The sequence below is a fragment of the Prunus avium genome, chromosome 2 (genome assembly GCF_965620075.1).
Source record: "Prunus avium chromosome 2, drPruAviu1.hap1.1, whole genome shotgun sequence".
NCBI classification, from domain to species: domain Eukaryota; kingdom Viridiplantae; phylum Streptophyta; class Magnoliopsida; order Rosales; family Rosaceae; genus Prunus; species Prunus avium.
The window spans coordinates 25,308,908-25,328,154 of NC_142285.1; the positions used below are offsets into that span (position 1 = coordinate 25,308,908).

The 19,247-nt window shown below is 37.5% G+C and overlaps 2 pseudogenes across 2 annotated transcripts; both read right to left on the minus strand.

Moving 5' to 3' along the window:
* Positions 1–239: 239 nt before the first annotated feature.
* Positions 240–3,533, minus strand: LOC148296721 (small ribosomal subunit protein uS14m pseudogene; annotated as a pseudogene). The gene is made up of 2 exons (XR_015833530.1): positions 2,967–3,533; positions 240–914 (listed from the first exon to the last, which is right to left on the minus strand). The product of XR_015833530.1 is annotated as a small ribosomal subunit protein uS14m pseudogene (transcript).
* Positions 3,534–11,972: 8,439 nt separating this feature from the next.
* Positions 11,973–19,036, minus strand: LOC110769315 (rust resistance kinase Lr10 pseudogene; annotated as a pseudogene). The gene is made up of 3 exons (XR_015833710.1): positions 18,829–19,036; positions 13,294–13,323; positions 11,973–13,134 (listed from the first exon to the last, which is right to left on the minus strand). The product of XR_015833710.1 is annotated as a rust resistance kinase Lr10 pseudogene (transcript).
* Positions 19,037–19,247: the final 211 nt, after the last annotated feature.

The window sequence follows — 19,247 nt, forward strand, 5'->3', positions numbered from 1 at the left end:
TCTAATCCTCTCAACTACCATCCCAGAAAATGTTGGGAGGAGGAGAGCCTAAAGATCCACATATAAGCTCCAGCTAGGCAACCCGTCAGTCATCATGTAGACGAGTGAAATTTTCAAAATGAAACAATTTGATGGCATGTTTATTTACATGGAATAGGTATTTGAATTATTTGAATTGTTGACTTTATCTACATTTATAAATATATGAGTATCTAAATAATCTCAATTCCCGACTTCCCCTAAGTTTACTAGCACATAAGGAATCAAAGAATCTGTTGATTCGACATTAAATTTTGTAATCCAATACCTGAAAAACCGAGAATTATTATGGGGAATAGTTAATCCTATGCTCATTCATTCTCTCCCCTATGCCAAACATTCCCGATTCAGTCTACTAGGTAACTCGAAACAGTGCACGCAAAGATAGAGAATCGATGGCGGGAAATGATCAGATCACAGAGGCCGAGTTCAATATACCGAACCATGGTAGGTCTACCATTAGCCATAATGTCTCCTTGATAAAAAAAAAATCCTAGATGTTTTTGTAAACAAAAAACTTCTCATAGCATAAATGATAAATTCATAGGATGAGCACACTTTATCTTCAGATTATACCTTAAATAGTTTGCTCATTTGGCCCAAGGCACCTCGTAACAGCCCAGCATGGTTACTTTACACACGAATCGTTCGGGCAACTCTAGTTTTCCATACTAAAACGCAGAAAACAACTAGTACAATATTATATATCATCCAGTCATACAAAAATTGTTAGCTAAAACCTTTTATTCAACACCAATAAGTGTACACTTTTTCTCCAATAACCAAAGTAGGAGAGAATGACCGGTTTGTAATTAACCAAGGTATAGCATTGTAATTGAACAACTTATACTAACTTTTGTAGTATCATCAGCCACCTGCAAAAAAAAAAAGAAAAAAAGAAGAAAAAAACTAAGCTCGTAGGAAAACCTACATGGTAAGTAAAATCATCAACTCTTACATAAAGCACAAACTAGCACTAACGAAAAAACAAGGTATGGTTTTAATTCCAACAGTGAACTGTGAAAAACTTATTTACAGCAAGATCCTTTTAGTCTGGATAACTGATAAATTATTTAACAAAAGAGCCGAGAGTAGATCAGATACATAAACCAAATTGCTAAAGCAGCAAAATAATAGATCAAAGTAGACTGACTGACTGAACTGTAATTCAGATCAAACAGGACAAACAAAAACAGGAAAAAGACAAAAATAATACCCCATGGGATTAGAAGCCCGTTATAAGCTTGTACTTCTAACTTTATCAATATTGCTAACCTTATACTTGATAACTACCACTATTTCTTGAACAACAGCGTGCCCATCTTGGTACATAGTCAGACTCAGATGCATCCATGCATGCCTCTCTTTCCACATGATAAACATGAGCGACTGATGCAACCCACAGAGAAGGTGAAGTCACTACTTAGGACTCAATCTCTTTGCTGCCTGCCTAATTTACAGAAATGAAAATTTTCTAACTTCAACTTTACCTGTGGAAGAGCAACCGAAGAACAAATGATTTGTACTTTGAAAAAAAAAAAAAATCTACGATAGAAGTAAGTCTCAGGCACATCTAGCATTATAAGCCATTATATCTGATTCCAGAGACATCTTTGTAAGCAATTGTTGGCGGCAGAGAAAAAAAGTAACAAAATAAGGGGTAGGTACAAGAACTCCTTTATTGCCAAATGCACTCTGATCTGAGTGGTCTCAACCCTACAAGGATTCAAGAAAACCGATTTCTTGCTAGTAAACCAGGACTTCATTTTGCAAATATCCACCCTCGTGCCATTGAATTGACAAACTAACTCTTCCAAACTTTGTTTCCTCTGAGCACAAGGCATATCACTTGAATTTAACACCAAATACAAACCTTAGTTTGTTTTGTGGGTCAGTCAGATCCCTAATAATCCAAACAAATTTATCTAGAAAAGACTGGGTTACCGTCCCTGCTGTCGTCAAGGCCTACAACCTCGTATTTCTTTTTGCAACCAGTTTGCTATTCTTCCCTGTCAACACTGGACCTTGCACTGAACTATGAGTCAGTGTCCTTGTACTAAAAACCCTGCTCTTCCTTACCTTTCTACTCTTGGAGAATGTCATAAGAACTGCCAATTATAGTGCCCTTCGAACTAGAAGGGCCTTTCCTTGTTTCAAAAGTTCCATCTGCAAAATTGTATCTATCACATCCAATTTCTTCCTTAGTTGTTGAAAAGTTAATTGACCATCAGTTCATTCTCCGTTCCGATTCATTCCTTCTCAGATACTACAAAACGTTTCTAGAAATGGTGATTATTGAAATCCAAGATGACCGATTTCTGAGCTTGGGTCAACAACCTTTCAACGTTTTTCCAACAGAGTAAGTGTCCAAATCCTTAGAATCCAGGATAACTGACACCGTGATTGGCAATTTCCTCTTACAAGAATTAGACTTCACAGGCAAAGGCATTTAACCTTTATTTGAGCAAAACCACATAAAATTGGGCAGCCAATTCATGTAAAAATATCAACTTAAAGACACATTTTCGCAAAGAAAACTAAATTTCAATATAGATGCATCACTGTCATACCAGCCAAGAAACCCAAACTCCTGTTACACATTGAAACTCTCCAGCTCTAACAACACAACTTCATCTACTCTAAAACTTAGCATTTTAGTAGCTACGAAGATTTTCATTTCCCAATTAAACACTTTCGTCATGTCCTCAGCACTTGCGTCTCGATTTCATATGAAAGGCATTTAAGGAAACCAAAAAATGGCAGATAAATAAATCGAAAAAATAGCAACAAAACAAACATGAAATTTAACGGAAATGAAGCTCCGAATAAACACCATTTCAATTTCTTAAAAAACCCAATTCCGGAGACACAAAAATTGCAAACAAACAAAGATAAAAGCAATGGAGACGAAGAACTTAGAAACGCACCGGTTCGGTGGCTACCAAGACGCTTTCTTAATGCCATTGAGCATGCCTTTAGAGGCCAGAGTACGAAAGACGATACGGGACATACGGAAGGTCTTGTAGACGGCGCGTGCCCGGCCGGAGAAGATGCAGCGGTTCCTGACGCGCGTGAAGGAGCTGTTTCGGGGCAGCTTGGAGAGCTTGAAGCGGTTCTCCTCGCGCAGGTCGCTGGGAAGGCTTGGGTCCTTTCAGAGGGCCTTGTACAGATTTCGTCTCAGCTCGTATTTCGCCGCCAGCAACCGGCGATGGTGGTCTCGGATATTGGCATTTTCCTCAGAAACTGACATTTCTTCCTTTTGTGTCGAATGCAAGCAAACTCGGATTTTGGTAGGGTTTTAAGCTTGGGAACAAGTCACGGCTTATTGTGAACTGTTTTTCGGCAAAAATTAATTTTAAAAAGGGCTTTTTAGGAGCAATGGTGTGCTCGTGTGGGTCCTGGTTCAAGGATTAAATTTCTTGGGAATGAATTTCCATATCTAATCCCACAAGATGGGAATAGAGGATATTAATTCCCATGTTTGGGAACTCTGAGAAATGAGGACTAGGAATAGGAAATGCAATTATCTCCATTTCACATGTTTGGTTAGGGGGAGTGGATTCACTGTCCCAAATTGGTGTCCCCTCCCTGTCCCACATAACAGAGTCTAAAACTGTTAACTCATCTTAAAATAATTAAAATAATAAATAATATTCTCCCGAGCAGCCAAATGAAAACCCAATCCACCACCTCTCTCTCTCTCTCTCTCACCAAATATGTGAAAGAATTTCACGGTGTGGTGTAGCAAACCCACATCTTATCTTGCTCAAAGATGATACATTTGAAGGAAGTTTTGAAGGTTCTGCCAGAGAACAAGCTGTTTATTAACCTAAAAAAGTGTACTTTTGTCACACACAAGTTACTTTTTCTGGGTTATGTTGTTAGTGCATATGGTATCCACGTGGATGAAGATAAGATGCGAGCCATTCAGGAGTGGCCTACCCTGAAAACAGCTAGTGATGTAAGGAGTTTCCATGACCTTCGAACCTTTTACAGGCGCTTTGTTCGCCACTTCAGAACCCATCCCGCACCAATTACTGAGTGCCTGAAGCATGGAAAATTTAATTGGGGTGAAGAGCAAGACCAAAGCTTTGCCCTTATTAAAGAAAAGTTGAGCACATCACCGGTTCTAGCCCTTCCTAACTTTGAGAAGATATTCGGGGTCGAATTTGATGCGAGTGAAGTGGGTGTAGGAGCTGTTTTACCTCAATAGAAGAGAGCGGTTACATTTTTCTGAGAAAAACTCAGTAAAGCACAAAAAAAATGGAGCACTTATGACCAGGAGTTTTATGAGATGGTTCGAGCCTTGAAACAGTGGGAACATTATCTGGTGCAGCGGGAGTTTGTGCTTTACACTGACTACCAAGTCCTGAAATTTATCAACAGCCAGAAGAGTCTGAACAAGATGCATGTCAGGTGGGCTACTTTTCTGCAGAAATTTCCATTGGTTATTAAACATAAATTTGGAGTTCTTAACCGTGTAGCAAATGCACTGAATCATCGAGGAACTTTGATTGTTACTTTGGTTCAAGAAGTTGTGGGTTTCGAATTTCTAAAGGAATTGTATGAGACTGATGAGGATTTTCAGGAAATTTAGGCTAAGCTTGTGCGCAATGAGCCGATGACGGATTATCATGTTAATGATGGGTATTTATGATAGGACCCGCCCTGAATTCCTCTGAATTCGCGACGAATCCTGTAGATTATCCAACACCAAACTGATGCCGAGCCCACTTACTAACCATATAGTCTCATTTCCAAATCGAAGGAAAAGGGGGATGAGACTTTCTATTGAAATTTCGGCAGAGTCTCCGCTGAAAAACAAGCTTTCCCAAATTTTTCAACCTGTCAAAACACAATTAAAATCATCCCAACAGCAACAAGCACAATGTAATAGCACACAATTTACATGATAGGCCTTCGACCTTACATTCAACCCTAACATGGGCAATAACAGAGCATATCTAATGAAATTCAGTTTACAAGCGGAAATAAAGTTCAACAGAAAAGAAACGAACAACAGTTTGTCCTACATAAGATCGTGGCGTGGAAGTTCAGGGCTTGGCTCTACTGCCCACTGTTCGGTTCATTTTTACACATGATTTTTCATGTTATTCACCTCTTATTTTGAGTTAGTTCTTGACATTTTATAGCTTTTTACTTCTTTTTTGTGTTTTAATAGGTTTTACCTTGGTTATAATGAAAATGAGCTAAAAGTGCATTATTAGTGATAAATTCTGTTTTTGTTCATTTTCGTAGGTCAACTTCTTGGCCTCGGATCAGCATGCTCCGGTGCTCGGATGAGGTGAAGATCTTCATGAGACTTGTTCCAATGGATGTTAACTACAACATATCCAAATTTGAGCTCCATTGGACAAGTATTGCCTATCCAACCAATCCAGCATGTTACCACAGGTCTGGAAATCCGAACTTGGCCAGCTTTTACCTCCTTTGTGTTATTTTGATTTTCTTGTTACCATAACTCTTGGTAACAAGAAGTTACCTTAGCTTTGAGATAATTTCTGAAGCAATTGGCATCTTTGTGAGGACAAAGCTTCATGATGGCAAGGGGACAATGGGCTAAGGTTTTATCAAAGGTGGTAGTTTTATATTAAAAGTTAAAACTGGAAAGGAGGAGAGAGGGAGGAGAAGTCAAAGGGCAATCTGATTTGGGGGAGTTTTGCAACGGGAGAGAGAGGCTATTCCATCAGTCTACACATTGAGAGCAGATTTTGGAGAGTTGGAGCTAAGAGAAAGCCAAGGTGCAGCCAAGAAAAGTGGAGAAGAAGACTTCCACCATTGATGATCTTGAAGCTTTCATCATTTTTGGAAAATCTGTAAACTCTTTCTAATTTTATTTTGAGTTTGTATTTGGAATAAGTATGAGCAACTAAACTCCATAGCTAGGGCTTAGGTTGAAGCCCTAAACATGATTACCTTATTGTTTTGATGCTTGAGTGTATGAATTTCTAAATATTGTTGATGAATTCCAATTCACCAAATTAATCTATCCTTGATGTGTGTTTTTCCTTGGTTGGCCATCTTTGAAAGCATGCCTCTTGAGATTGTTGGGATTATGTGTATCTTCTTGTTTTCCTAAGCAATAGATGGATGGAGTAAGAACCATCCATGTGAATTGGTTTCTTGAATACCTAATGTAAACACCATGCTATTAGGATTCTTGTGATGTTCATATTCTCTTTGAACTTAATGGGTTTTCCTTGTAATCGAATCGAAGTACGAACCATACCTAGGTTCGGTTATGAAGAGAGCACAAGTATTGTAGCACGAACCATGCACTTTACGTATATTAAAGAGAATCATTGCGTCTTGAGCCACGACCCATGGTCTTGATTGCGAACATTTTCATCAACACGTTTAGAGTTCATCACTTGAGTATCCATGAACATTGGTAGAATTGTTTAGGGTGAATTCCGAAACCCTAGTGTTTGTTACATTTTAATTTCACAATTTGATAATTCATCTCTGCCTTTCTCATTTAAATTCAAAGTCCATTTACTTTCATGCAAAAGAAATAGGTCACTTGAAACAAATCAAACCCCCCCCCCCCCCAATGTGTGTGTGAGTTGTGAGTTCGACACGTGGTGTGTCTTTGTTACTGAATTTTATTTGTTTTCGTAATTTTTTTGGAGTTTTGGTCCGCGCTGTGTTCTTGCATTTTCTGTTCTGAATCCAACCGTATAAAGAACGTGAATTTTTGACATACGGTTGGAAAGTTATAGGCAAAACACTGGACAGAGGTCGAAACTGAAAAACAGATAAACGAATCTGCCCAAAAACGACCGGTCGTCACTGTTCACGGCACTGTTCATGTCACTGTTCACGGAACTGTTCACAGGTGATAAACATGTGATAAAATGGCGATAGAAAATGCTGTTTGTGTTTTTCTTTAGTTTTCTTGTGTTGTTTCATTTCTTTTGCACTTCTTTACTTATTTTTAGTTTCCATTTTGCATTTGCGTATTTGTGGTGTGTCAATTAAGTGTTCTTTACGTACTCAAATTAGAACTTATAGGGAGCCGACAAGTTCTTCGTGGGATCGACCCCGTACTTACATAATCTATACTTCAATAGATTCGTGCACTTGCGGGTATTTTTAATTGGTTGTTTGCACATTAATTTGTGTCCTTTTAGGAATGCAACACCCACCTCAGGTCAACTACTGTCTGGGGGACGCAAAACAGAAAATATTGAGTGGACAAAAATAAAGTTTTGTTATATTTGAAAACAACATATAATAACCTCACCGTGTGGAAAACAATGCAGAAAGCATGCAATTGAAACTCGATATACTCGTATATAATCAATTAAAACTAAGTTGAAATCAGTATCCCGTAATAGTTTACTAATACTCAAAATCACTCAACCCTCTTCCCTTTTTTCTTAAACCACTCTCATCCAAACGCGTGCCCATTGACACCGCGAGCGAGGAAGTATCCTCACCGATAAACAGGAATGAAGGTATATGTATTTATATATAATATTTAAATAAATATAGGTATGACCACTACCAAACTTGTACTGGGGAAACAATCTAATCGGGGGATTGTTTGACTAGATCACATGGAAGAATCTGCAATTAACTATGTGGCTAAGGAACGAGCCATCCAACTGGGTGATTGGGCTCACCAGCAAGCACAACAGATTCCTCAATACTCGTGCGCCTGTGCAAAGTCCTACGCGCGTAGACTAACTCCGCTAAAGGTCTACAAGACACCTCATCAAGGGTGCCCCGGTTCCGACATATCCACGTATTCCATAAAAGTATCCAATCCAAGTGTTCCAAAATCGTGGAGGTACATAGGGTAGTGCTAATAGCAATCAAAACTGACATAAACCACAACCCATTCTCATTCCATAATCTCATTACCAACAACCCCATGTACTTAACACATATCTAAGTATAGATAATAATTTTCAAAAATAGCTTATATCCATTCAAGATAATCACAATCCGCAAATATTCGCATATAATTCCAATACTTTCATAACAATATTATATTTCAATATCTAAATATATACAATAACTCAAGAATCAAAGAACTCATTATGCATATTTTTCCATCCTTGAAAATAATGAATATTATTTAAAAACAAAGTCCACTCACAGATAATCTCACGCTGCTTGACCCTGAGAGGATCCCGCATGTTGCATACGCTGGGCCTAAGTACCTATTTAAGAATACGAGGGCTAGATTAAAATAAAATAATTCGAACGAGAACTTTAATTTAAATTCCTAGTTTTTCCGAGATTCAAGTGTGTGCATGACGATCGAGGAGTTCCTAAGGTCCAATTACGCGTTTCGAAAGGTGGAATAACCTCGGAAGATGCTCGGTCAACCGAGTGGTCAAACTTCCCAAATTTGGTCAACCGGGCCTGCGGGGCCCATGTCCTCTGATTTCCAATCTAAAAGTTCCTATGGGTTCAACAAGGCTTACTAACCACGTCCTGCAAGTTTGGTCCAGATCGACCGGTCGGATCGCTTGTGATCGCACGATCGGACAATCACCGTTTTATGTAAACTTTAAGTCATTGAATTGAAGCAAACGACTCCGATTTTCGATCCTCGAATTCCTACACGATCCTAAAGGTGCTTATATCAACATATTTGAAAATAGAATCGATCCAACTGTCTGAACATATCAAACCCGAATAACGCCTAATTTTAGGTAAATCCGATCGACTGTCAAATGATAACCAAAATTCAAATCCGAGCATACCTTCGTGCTCGGGACGACATGGAGAATATTTTAGAACCAAATGGGTCACCCACACATGGCCCACGCACCGCCACAAGCGCCCGCAATGAGTGAGTGTCTAGAGAAAATTCCAGCAATCGGAAAATTCTTGAAACACCCAACAATACCTATACCTAAGTGATCAGGACAACTAGTGGAGCAATTTTTGTTCTTGGGCCACAGCCAAAAAGTGGCAGAACTTGCCGGAAATTCGAGCCGAAAACCGGCTGAAACTTTGACTTGTAAAACAAGTTTCAAAACTTCAAAATCAATCATAACCAACCCAACCATCAGCTAGATCACATTGAAAGGATGAGAAAATATACCTGGATCGACAAATTTGGTAGCTGAAATCGTCTGAAACGACGTCGGAAGTTTCGAATGAAAACCAGCCCTTTTTCTGCTTTTTCCGGAGACCTGGGTTGCTGGTTGTGGTGGGGGAGAGGTGAGGTGGGAAGAGGACGTGGCGCTGGTTATTTTGGTACCATCCCCAACACTTGGGGTGGCCGGATGTGGGATGTGGGATGTGGGGGGGTTTTTGTCGCGAGAGAGAGAGAGTTATTGAGAGAGAGAGAGAGAGAGAGAGAGAGAGAGGAATTAGGTTTTTAAAAATCCAACTTTGAGCTATTTATGGTTATGCCACTCCATTTCTGTTGATTGTAACTTCTCCATTACAACTCAGATTTGAGCTCAATACATGTCTACAGACTCGTATTGATGTGCTCTACGCAATGTTACCATTCAATTCCCCAAAATCCTACCGGATTAAAAAGTGACCAAAATGACCCTATCCCCAACGCAAAATTGTAATTTTGTAATTAATTAAATTAAACATTTTTTTTTATGTAAATAAAAATTTGGGTCAGTGTGTCACAATTTATTTAAGGGCAACTGATTGTGCATTCCTATTTCTTCTTTAACGGAGACATTGATTCGGGATTTGCATGGGGGTGGACTAAGTGGCCATCTGGGCCGCGATAAAACCATTGCCAATATGGAGGAGCGTTATTTTTTGCCACACTTGAAGTGAGATGTCAGCACCATTGTGCGTAAGTGCTACAATTGTCAGGTATCTAAAGGCCAGGCCCAAAATACTAGTCTTTATATGCCTCTCCCTGTTCCTGATGATATTTGGTAAGACTTGTCCATGGATTTTGTTATGGGACTCCTTCATACGCAGTGAGGAGTCGATTCTGTTTTTGTTGTGATTGACAGGTTTTCCAAGATGGAGCATTTTGTTGCTTGCAAGAAGACTGGAAACACTGCCAACATAGCCAAAATGGTTTTCAAGGAGATTGTGTGGTTGCATGGTGTTCCTAAATCTATTATATCAAACTGTGACACCAAATTCCTTAGCCACTTTTGGATAACCTTGCAGAGGATGTTTAGTACGGACTTGACTCGTAGTAGCACTACTCATCCGCAGACAGATGGTCAGACTGAGGTTACCAACAGAACCCTCGAAAACATGGTTAGGAGCATTTACGGAGACAGGCCGAAGTAATGGGATGTTGCATTGCCACAAGTGGAGTTCACTTACAATAGTGATATTCATTCTTCCACATGAAAATTACCCTTTGCCATTTTTTACACTTCGGTGTCGAGGCATGTGGTTGACCTGGTCAAGCTTCCAAGAGCCCAGAAGACTAGTGTAGCTGCTGAAAATATGGCAGAACAGGTTCAGACTATGAGGGAAGAAGTGAAGGACAAGCTAGAGAGGACCAATCCTAAATTTAAGGTCGCCGCTGACAAGCCCCGCAATGTGAAGTTGTTTAAGGAAGGAGACTCTGTGATGGTTTACTTGAGGAGAGAATGTTTCCCAATTGGTACCTATAGCAGACTGAAACCTCAAAAGTATGGTCCCTACAAAGTTCTGAAAAAAATAAACGAAAATGCCTATGTCGTGGACCTTTCTTCTTATATGGGCATATTGAGCACTTTCAATGTTGCAGATCTACATGAGTTCCATGATGATGAGTCAATTTTTCCTGATGATAACTTGGGGTCGAGTTCTTTGGAAGTGGAAGGTACTAATGTAGAATAGATGGAGAAATCAATTGAAGAGGAGTTAGAGCGACGCGCATGCAAAGGCAAATGGAGTAAGCTGCAGATTTGGGCTCCAAGCTCAGAATTGGGCCCATGACCTGTCATTTCGAAGAGAATGGCGTCACGAGTAAAACTTATTACTTAGCCATGATGTATGGGCTTTTTTGGGCATCCGAGATCATTTACTAGCCCAAAATTCAGTTTTAAAGTGTTTACAGTTTTTGGAAACTTAGTTATTTTCCTATTTTAATTCCTTTGTTATTCCTAGGGTTTCTAGGGGTATTTAAACATAATTTAACCGTGATTAGGGTTATGTTTTTACTTCCAGTTTATCAAATTAACCTGAGGTTCTCTCATATTTCCTGGTGGATTCCAAAGTTACATGTTTTAGGCTAAGGTTTTAGCCGATCAATTGTCACGCTGCATCAATATTGATGTAGAACAGATGACGGAAGCAATTGAAGAGGAGCTGGAGCAACGCCCAAGCAAAGGCAAATCAAGTAAGCTACAGATTTGGGCTCCAAGCTGAGAATTAGACCCATGACCCATTGATTCGAAGAGAACGGCGCACGAGTAAAACTCATCACTTTGCCATGATGTATGGGATTTTTCGAGCATCCAGGATCGTTTACTAGCCCAAAATTCAGTTTTACAGTTTTTGGAAACTTTGTTATTTTCCTATTTTAATTCCTTTGTTATTCCTAAGGTTTCGAGGAGTATTTAAACATACTTTACCCATGGTTAGAGTTATGTTTTTATTTCCAATTTATCAAATAAGCCTAAGGTTCTCTCAAATTTCCTGTGGATTCTAGAGTTACATGTTTTAGGCTAAGGTTTCAACCAATCAATTGCCACGCTGCATCATTAACTTTTATAGTGAGTTAGTTTTTCCTCAAAGAAAAAAGAAGAAAGATGTATTTTGTTTAATATTTTCCCCGTAATTGTAGGAAGCCAAAGTTTAACAATAAATGATTCCATGCAAAGGACCCACTAGTGTAGTGGTTTGGAACAACTGCTCCCCCAGGCAAGGTCCTGGTTTCGAGTTCTAGCATCAGTGTAGTGTGTGTGTGCGTGTGTGTGTGAGTTTAGTATATTATCGCCCCTCTCAATAGGAAAGGTCCTAAAAAAATAATAATAAATGATTGCATTTTCTAACAATTTGATGATCACCTAGCTGACAAAGTCCATGTTAACTCCCCGTTTGAACCTATTGAGTTCAAATTTTCTTGAACATCACCTACATGCATCTCCTGTGGATACATAAAAGGTCTGATAGGCATTTTTAGGCATTCAACATCTTCTCCGAGCATTTCTATGACTTTGTTCATGGAAGGCCGATCACTTGGCTTCATTTGAATACACCACAATGCAGTTATAACCATCCTTTTAATGATTTTCTTTTCCTCCTCATTAAAATCTGCCATCTCCAAGTCATTTCCCTTGTTATATTGGTCGTACGCCCATAACGGGAAGTAAGTTTGGCTTGAACGCTCTACCGTTGAACTGAAATTCTTCCTTCGGCTTGCCATTTCCATGAGCAACATTCCGAAACTATAGACATCAGCTTTGTACGAAACACCTCCAATATTTTTGTAGAACAACTCAGGAGCAATATAGCCCAATGTTCCCCTTGCTGCTGTCAAAGAGACAATGCTATTATCTACGGAATATAATTTTGCAAGCCCGAAGTCAGAAATCTTTGGGTTAAAGTTCTTATCAAGAAGAATGTTATGAGGCTTGATATCAAAATGTAGAATTTGCATGTCACAACCTTGATGCAGATATTCAATCCCTCGAGCCACTCCGACAGAAATCTTGTACATTTTCTTGCAACTTAAGGGCATGCTTTCCTCTTTGGAATAAATATATTTATCAAGAGAGCTATTTGGCATGAAGTCATATACTAGAGCACGATTTAATCCCTCAACACAATGACCAACAAGTTGCACCACATTAACATGGTGAATCCTTCCAATGGTAGCTACCTCACTTGTGAAGTCTTGCCCATTACCTTTGGGCTTGCCCAAGAGTTTAATTGCTACAAAATGGCCATTGCGCAACTTTCCTTTGAATATAGAGCCATAGCCGCCTTCACCTAACTTGTCCTTAAATTTACTAGTCATCTTTTTAATTTCTAAGTAAGAGTACCTTATTGGCAAGAAGTTGCTATCACTTTGTAGAAAATCTTCTATGGCGCTATACATGGACAAATGTTGTGCTCGCCATTTATAGATCACGAACGTAATCATACATGGAACCCCAAAAATGAGTCTTGCTGCAAAAAATGAACCTGTACAAGAGATGTATCACCAAAAGAACAATGAGAAAAGAACATTTAGATCAACTAATGCTTTTTCTTCTTGTTTGCGACATTATCTTCCTTTTGTTTGGAATCTATATATGTATTCTTTGATTTTGATGTCATTCAAGGGATTACACTATCCCTTACCCAAGCAAATGAGTGGCCCCCATCTACGCCCTACAAGAAACATAGAAAAAGTGCGAACAAATCAAAGACTTGACTGAATTTTTTTTGAAAGGGAACAAAATCGAAGAACTGATTATATTGCATGAATTTCAAGATCTTACGGATGGATTGGAAAGCAAAGCATGGATGTCTAGCTGCAAGAAATACAACAACAAATGTAAGCAAAAACGAAGACTTGGACTAAGTTTGAGTTGACATATCCGTCACAAGTTCATTTCTCTCCACTCACCATAATTGTCGTGTAATTGACAACAACGACAAAAAAAATAGAGGGGGGGGGGGGGGGGGGGGGGGGGGGGGAATTAAGATAAAGTCCTTACCAAAGTATACGTCTCCACGAGAAAAGAAAACTACAGTGACAAAAGGAAGGGGAAAAAAAAACAACATTAGCATATGGAGTCATTACAATTTGAAATCAAGTTTTGATACATGCCTCTATTCTAGCCACAAACTAGCCCCTTGGCACATTGGTTTTCTTTTTAATTTTAATTTATTTTAGAATTACAAAAAATAAAATAGGTAGTTATCGTCTATAAATATGGATTTACTAATATGTTTATGTTTTAAATGTTTTACCATTCTCTAATTTTCGCTTTACATATATACAGAAGATGAAGATGAATTTATAAATCTCTTATCGTGTACTCAAAAATTTGTAATCAGAGAGAGAGAGAGCTTGCTAGCTTACCTTTAGTAACCTCCCATCGAAATCGAATTAAACCTACAGTGACAAAGAAGAAGATAACATTAGCACACCAAGTAATTAAAGTTTAAAGTCAATTACATTTTTCACTCTCGTGGTTTGAGATTTGTAACAGTTTGACCCATGTCGTTTAAAAACTAACAAAAAGAACCTTAAAAGTTATCAATTGGTACACCATTTGCCCATTCGTCTGTCTAACTGTGAAGCTAGCTACTTTTTTTGGACATGGCATCTGGTGGGCCTATCTGTTACTTACAAGTTACGTGGATGCTAGATTGATGCAATGTCGGTCATTTTCTCTAAACACAATTTTCATATGTTGTCTCTATTTAAGCAAAACATAAGCCCTCTGACCAGTGCTATACCCAAAAAGAAAGTAGACTTCAACTTGAGGGTTAGACTGGTGGAGATACCAAGGACATCGTTTCTACGTGATAGATTGATTGTGTTGAGGACCGGTCTTAATCAGGTGGACAACTAAGGACTTTGACCGGGCCAAAGTCTGACGGGGGTTGGGGTGGACCCAAACATATGGGGCTCTTCTTCTGCTCCAAATGATTTGCACAACTTGCGTACTTGGATAACTGCACTTTGATATATAAGGAATGGAATGAAAGGGATTAATGCTTCTAGTACTAATCTGTCGGATAGTACTAATCTGTTCCGGAGAGTACTGACTATTTATCCATAATATTATAAGGCGTTTGGTGTTGTTCCGGATAAATAGTCTGACTAAGTTATACTGTGTTTGGTGATGTTCCGGATAACATCATATCAAATTATTTAAAAAATAAATAAAAAATCTTTGATAATTTTAATGGAAATTGAGATTCAAATGATATGAATTTTTTTTTGTTAAGAATATGACAAGATACCATAAGATTCATATTTTTTTTTTGGAAATTAGAATAATACAACAATAAGTAGAATTCTACACATGACAAAAGGCTACAAAATACCATCCCGATTGCATATACATAAATATATGTGGTTTAACTATTAGAATTGTATTATGAATATTGATCTGCATATGTCTGTATTGGACATCAAAGTTTCCATGTCCAACAAGAAGAAGGAGAAAGTAGCAGCAAAACAGAAGCAATGCAATCAAAAGAGCCAAGGCCACAAGCTTGGGAATTGTAAAAAGAAAAGGAAGAGAGAAAATTTATCAATCAAGAAAATGGTTCAAGAGGAAAACATCATAAAGGGCCCATGGTCGCCCAGAAAAAAAAAAAGGTACCTAGAATTCAAGTTCATACAATTTTAATTTTGTAATTTTGCTACCTAATCGTCAGGTATGTATGTATTCAACTAAACTACCAACACTAGCACAGTTGTTTGCTTTTGGATGAAAACTACCACTACTCTGTTTAATACCAACAATCTAAATATTCATACAACGTTGAATCAATATATCACATACAAAGAAAACATTTGATTAAAAAAATGTCAAAAAAGAAAAATTAATAACCTAATTTCCACAAAAATTTAATAAAAAATTGAAATATATAAAGAATAGAGAAGAAGAAAGAAGAAGCATATTGGAGAGAGTATGAAAAAGAGAGAGAGAGAGAGAGAGTGAGAGATGGATACCTGGAGAATAGTGAAGAAAATAACATGTGGAGAAGATAGCAGAGAACCATAGGGAGAAGAAGATGAAAAGAGCGTCTGTCTTTTTTCGTAGAACGCGTGTTCTTATTCCCTAGCCGTATAATTAAGCGTGTATTATCTAATCCGGGGTGTGTGGGTTGTATTAGTTAGTCAGGTAAGGAGAGTATTAAAAGCCCAACCCGTATAAAATAGTCGGGTAATTAAATAATACAAGTTGACACCAAACACCTGACATAGACTATTTACTCCTATCCAAAGTCTAATACGGTGTACCAAACGAGCCCTAAGAGTTGAATGGTTTTAAAACACCTACGTACATAAGCCATACAAAGTTGGTTTAAAACCACAAATTATTTACGGTTTTAAAATAATTAAATAATGATATAATAGTATATGATTATTTAAATATTTCATTTCCAAGATCCTCCTGGATCATGGCTCCCCCATTTAAGATGCTTAAGCTCCTGGTCAAGCTAAATTGTGACACTACTACAAAAAGTGAAAAAGACGACCAGAAAAAGACGACGGTAGAACAAAAAACCGTCGTTGTTTTTAAAAAGACGACGGTAACAAAAAACCGTCGTGGATAAGTGACTTAAACAACTAAAAAACTGAGGTACTGTTGAATTTTTTTTTACAACGACGCACACAAATAAAAAAGCGTCGTCTTATTAAAAAGGTTTTCTTCAGAGTTAAAATCTGACCAAAAAACAACGACAGCAGGTATGACAAGCGTCGTCTTTTAAAAATCAAGGGTCCTTTTTTTGGTAAAGACATGGTTGTTTTGAAAGAACTGTCGTCTATTATACATAAAGATGACGGTTTTTTTTAAAGAACTGCCGTCTATTATAAGTAAAGATGACAGTTTTTTCATGAAAAGGGTCATCTATTATGAAGAAAAGACGACTGTTTTTTTTATAAAAAGGGTCGTCTATGATATGTAAAGACGACGCTTTTTTATAAAAAGGGTCGTCTATATAAAAAGGGTCGTCTATTATGAAGTAAAGACGACGGTTTTTTTATGAAAAGTGTCGTCTATTATATGTAAAGATGACGCTTTTTATAAAAAGGGTCGTCTATTATATGTAAAGATGATGGTTTTTTATAAAACAACCGTCGTCTATTATATGTAAAGATGACGCTGTTTATAAAAAAAGGTCGTCTATTATATGTAAAGATGACAATTTTTTTTTTAAAAAGCGTCGTCTTTTAAAACACGCTAAAAAATGGCCGCTTAAGTGAATTCGCGCTCGACAAATTTTTAAAATTTCACCCGTTTTTGAAAACCTTATCTCTCATTAACAAGCGTCGTCTTTTAAAACATGCCAAAAAAGGCTACTTAAGTGAATTCGCGCTCGACAAATTTTCAGATTTTCCCCTGTCTCTGAAAACCTTATCTCTCCCTCCTTGAAACCCTCCTGCACTCTCTAAAACACCCTCATGAAACTCTCTACAAAATCATCAAAAAATCAATATCAATGAAGGAGTTGAGAGATTGAGGTCTTCGCAGATCCATAAGATGTAGAGGGATGTTCTGTATTTGAGAATCAAAGCTGGTTGAAAGGTTTGATTTGAAAGTCACCTAATCTCTTAATACCCTTCTATATCTTGCTAGTGAATTCTGGATTAGTCTCTTTGCGTTTCTGGTATGTTATTTGTCTCCCTAATTTCAGATTTTGTCTCTCTTGATTTGTCTGGTTTGTTTACATATTTTTTTATATTTCTGGTTTCTTTTTAGATTTTCTGATTTGGTTATCAGGAGATGAGGAGGAAGCTTGCAGATTTATAACTTTTTCTTTTGCAGGTATTCTATGTGAGTAGTATGTTTTTGTTGTTGAAAATTTGCAGGTTCTCGATGGTCTTTTTTATGCTCATTTTACAAGTTTTCTATGGAAATATGGACCAATGGTAAAATTTCTCTTCCACCTAATTTTTTATGTTTCTAATCTTAGCTTTTTTTTTTCTCTCTCTTTATCATTTTGATTTATTTACAGGGATGATGGAGGAGACTTCAGTTGTGCATCATTTGTATGTTTGGATGAGAAATGCTTGGATTAGGAGTACATAGGTCTTGTTAGGAATTATGTTTGTTGTAGAATAAAGATTGGTTAACTATGTAATAACTATTGAATCTTCAAGTTTTATGAAAGAAACTATTTTTGAGCGTATATATTCATTAATAAAGCATTATGGTTGGTTTTCAAGTTAAAATCGTTGTATAGCATCATAGGAAATCAAAAAGAACTAAAATGTAGTAGTTTGGAAACTTATTAGACGACAGATTTTATAATAAATCATGGTCTTTACAGATAATTAACGACGCTTTTTATAAAACCGTCGTCTATTATATGTAAAGATGACGCTTTTTATATAAAAAAACCGTCGTCTATTATATGTAAAGATGATGATTTTTATACAAACCGTCGTCTATTATATGTAAAGATGACGCTTTTTAAAAAAACCGTCGTCTATTATATGTAAAGATGACGCTTTTTATAAAAAAACTATCGTCTATTATATGTAAAGATGACGATTTTTATACAAACCGTCGTCTATTATATGTAAAGATGACGCTTTTTATAAAAACCGTCATCTATTATATGTAAAGATGACGCTTTTTATAAAAACCGTCGTTTATTATATGTAAAGATGATGGTTTTTTTTTTTAAAATGGTTGTCTATTATATGTAAAGATGACATTTTTTTTAAAAAGGGTCGTCTATTGTTAAGTAAAGATGACCTTTTTATAAAACAACCGTCGTCTTTATAAACAATCCATGACGGTTTTCATAAAAAATCGTCCTCTTTACATACAATACACGACGGTTTTATTAAAAACAGTCGTCTTTTCTCCTATAATTAACGATTTTTACCTCTAAACAACGACGATTTTCTTTAAAAACCGTCGTCGTTACAGATAAACAACGACGGTGAAAAGCCGTCGTAGTTTGACACCCAAATAGATGTCGGTCGATTTCATGACGGTTTGAAAACCGAATACACGACGGTGAATTCCCGTCGTCTTTTGCCTTTTTTTGTAGTAGTGTGAGATGAGGAAACTTTGTTATTGCCTTGTCTCGAATATACCACTTCAACTTCCTAGGAAGTTGACCTTTGTATGCCAATGTGGAAATATTCATATTTTCCATGACAGGTTTCACGAACCTTCTGCTCTAAGATACAATCCTCTGGCAAATGGTCTTCTTGTTCAATCTTTAAGTCACCAACTGATGGAAGGTGAGTGTCTTCGTCAGGATCATCATCACGTAGAGATGGCTCAAAAAGCTTAAGATTCTCGGCATTGATGACCGAGTACATATGCATGTATAGTGGTAATTCAAGTTGAAAGGCATTATTCACCAATTTGTTTGATGATCTTGAACGATCCATAACGAATAGGCTTCAATTTCTTGCCTTCATTGGTTAGCCGCTCCTTTCCAAGGTGTAACCATACTAGGTCACCTTCTTTGAATTTACATGGGCACATGATGCTTGTCATGGTGAGCTTCATATCATTGTTGAGAACGTTGCAGTTGTGCCTTCACTTCAGTATGAATCTTTCTGACTCGTTCTAGAAATTTTTGTGCTCGAATATGTTCTT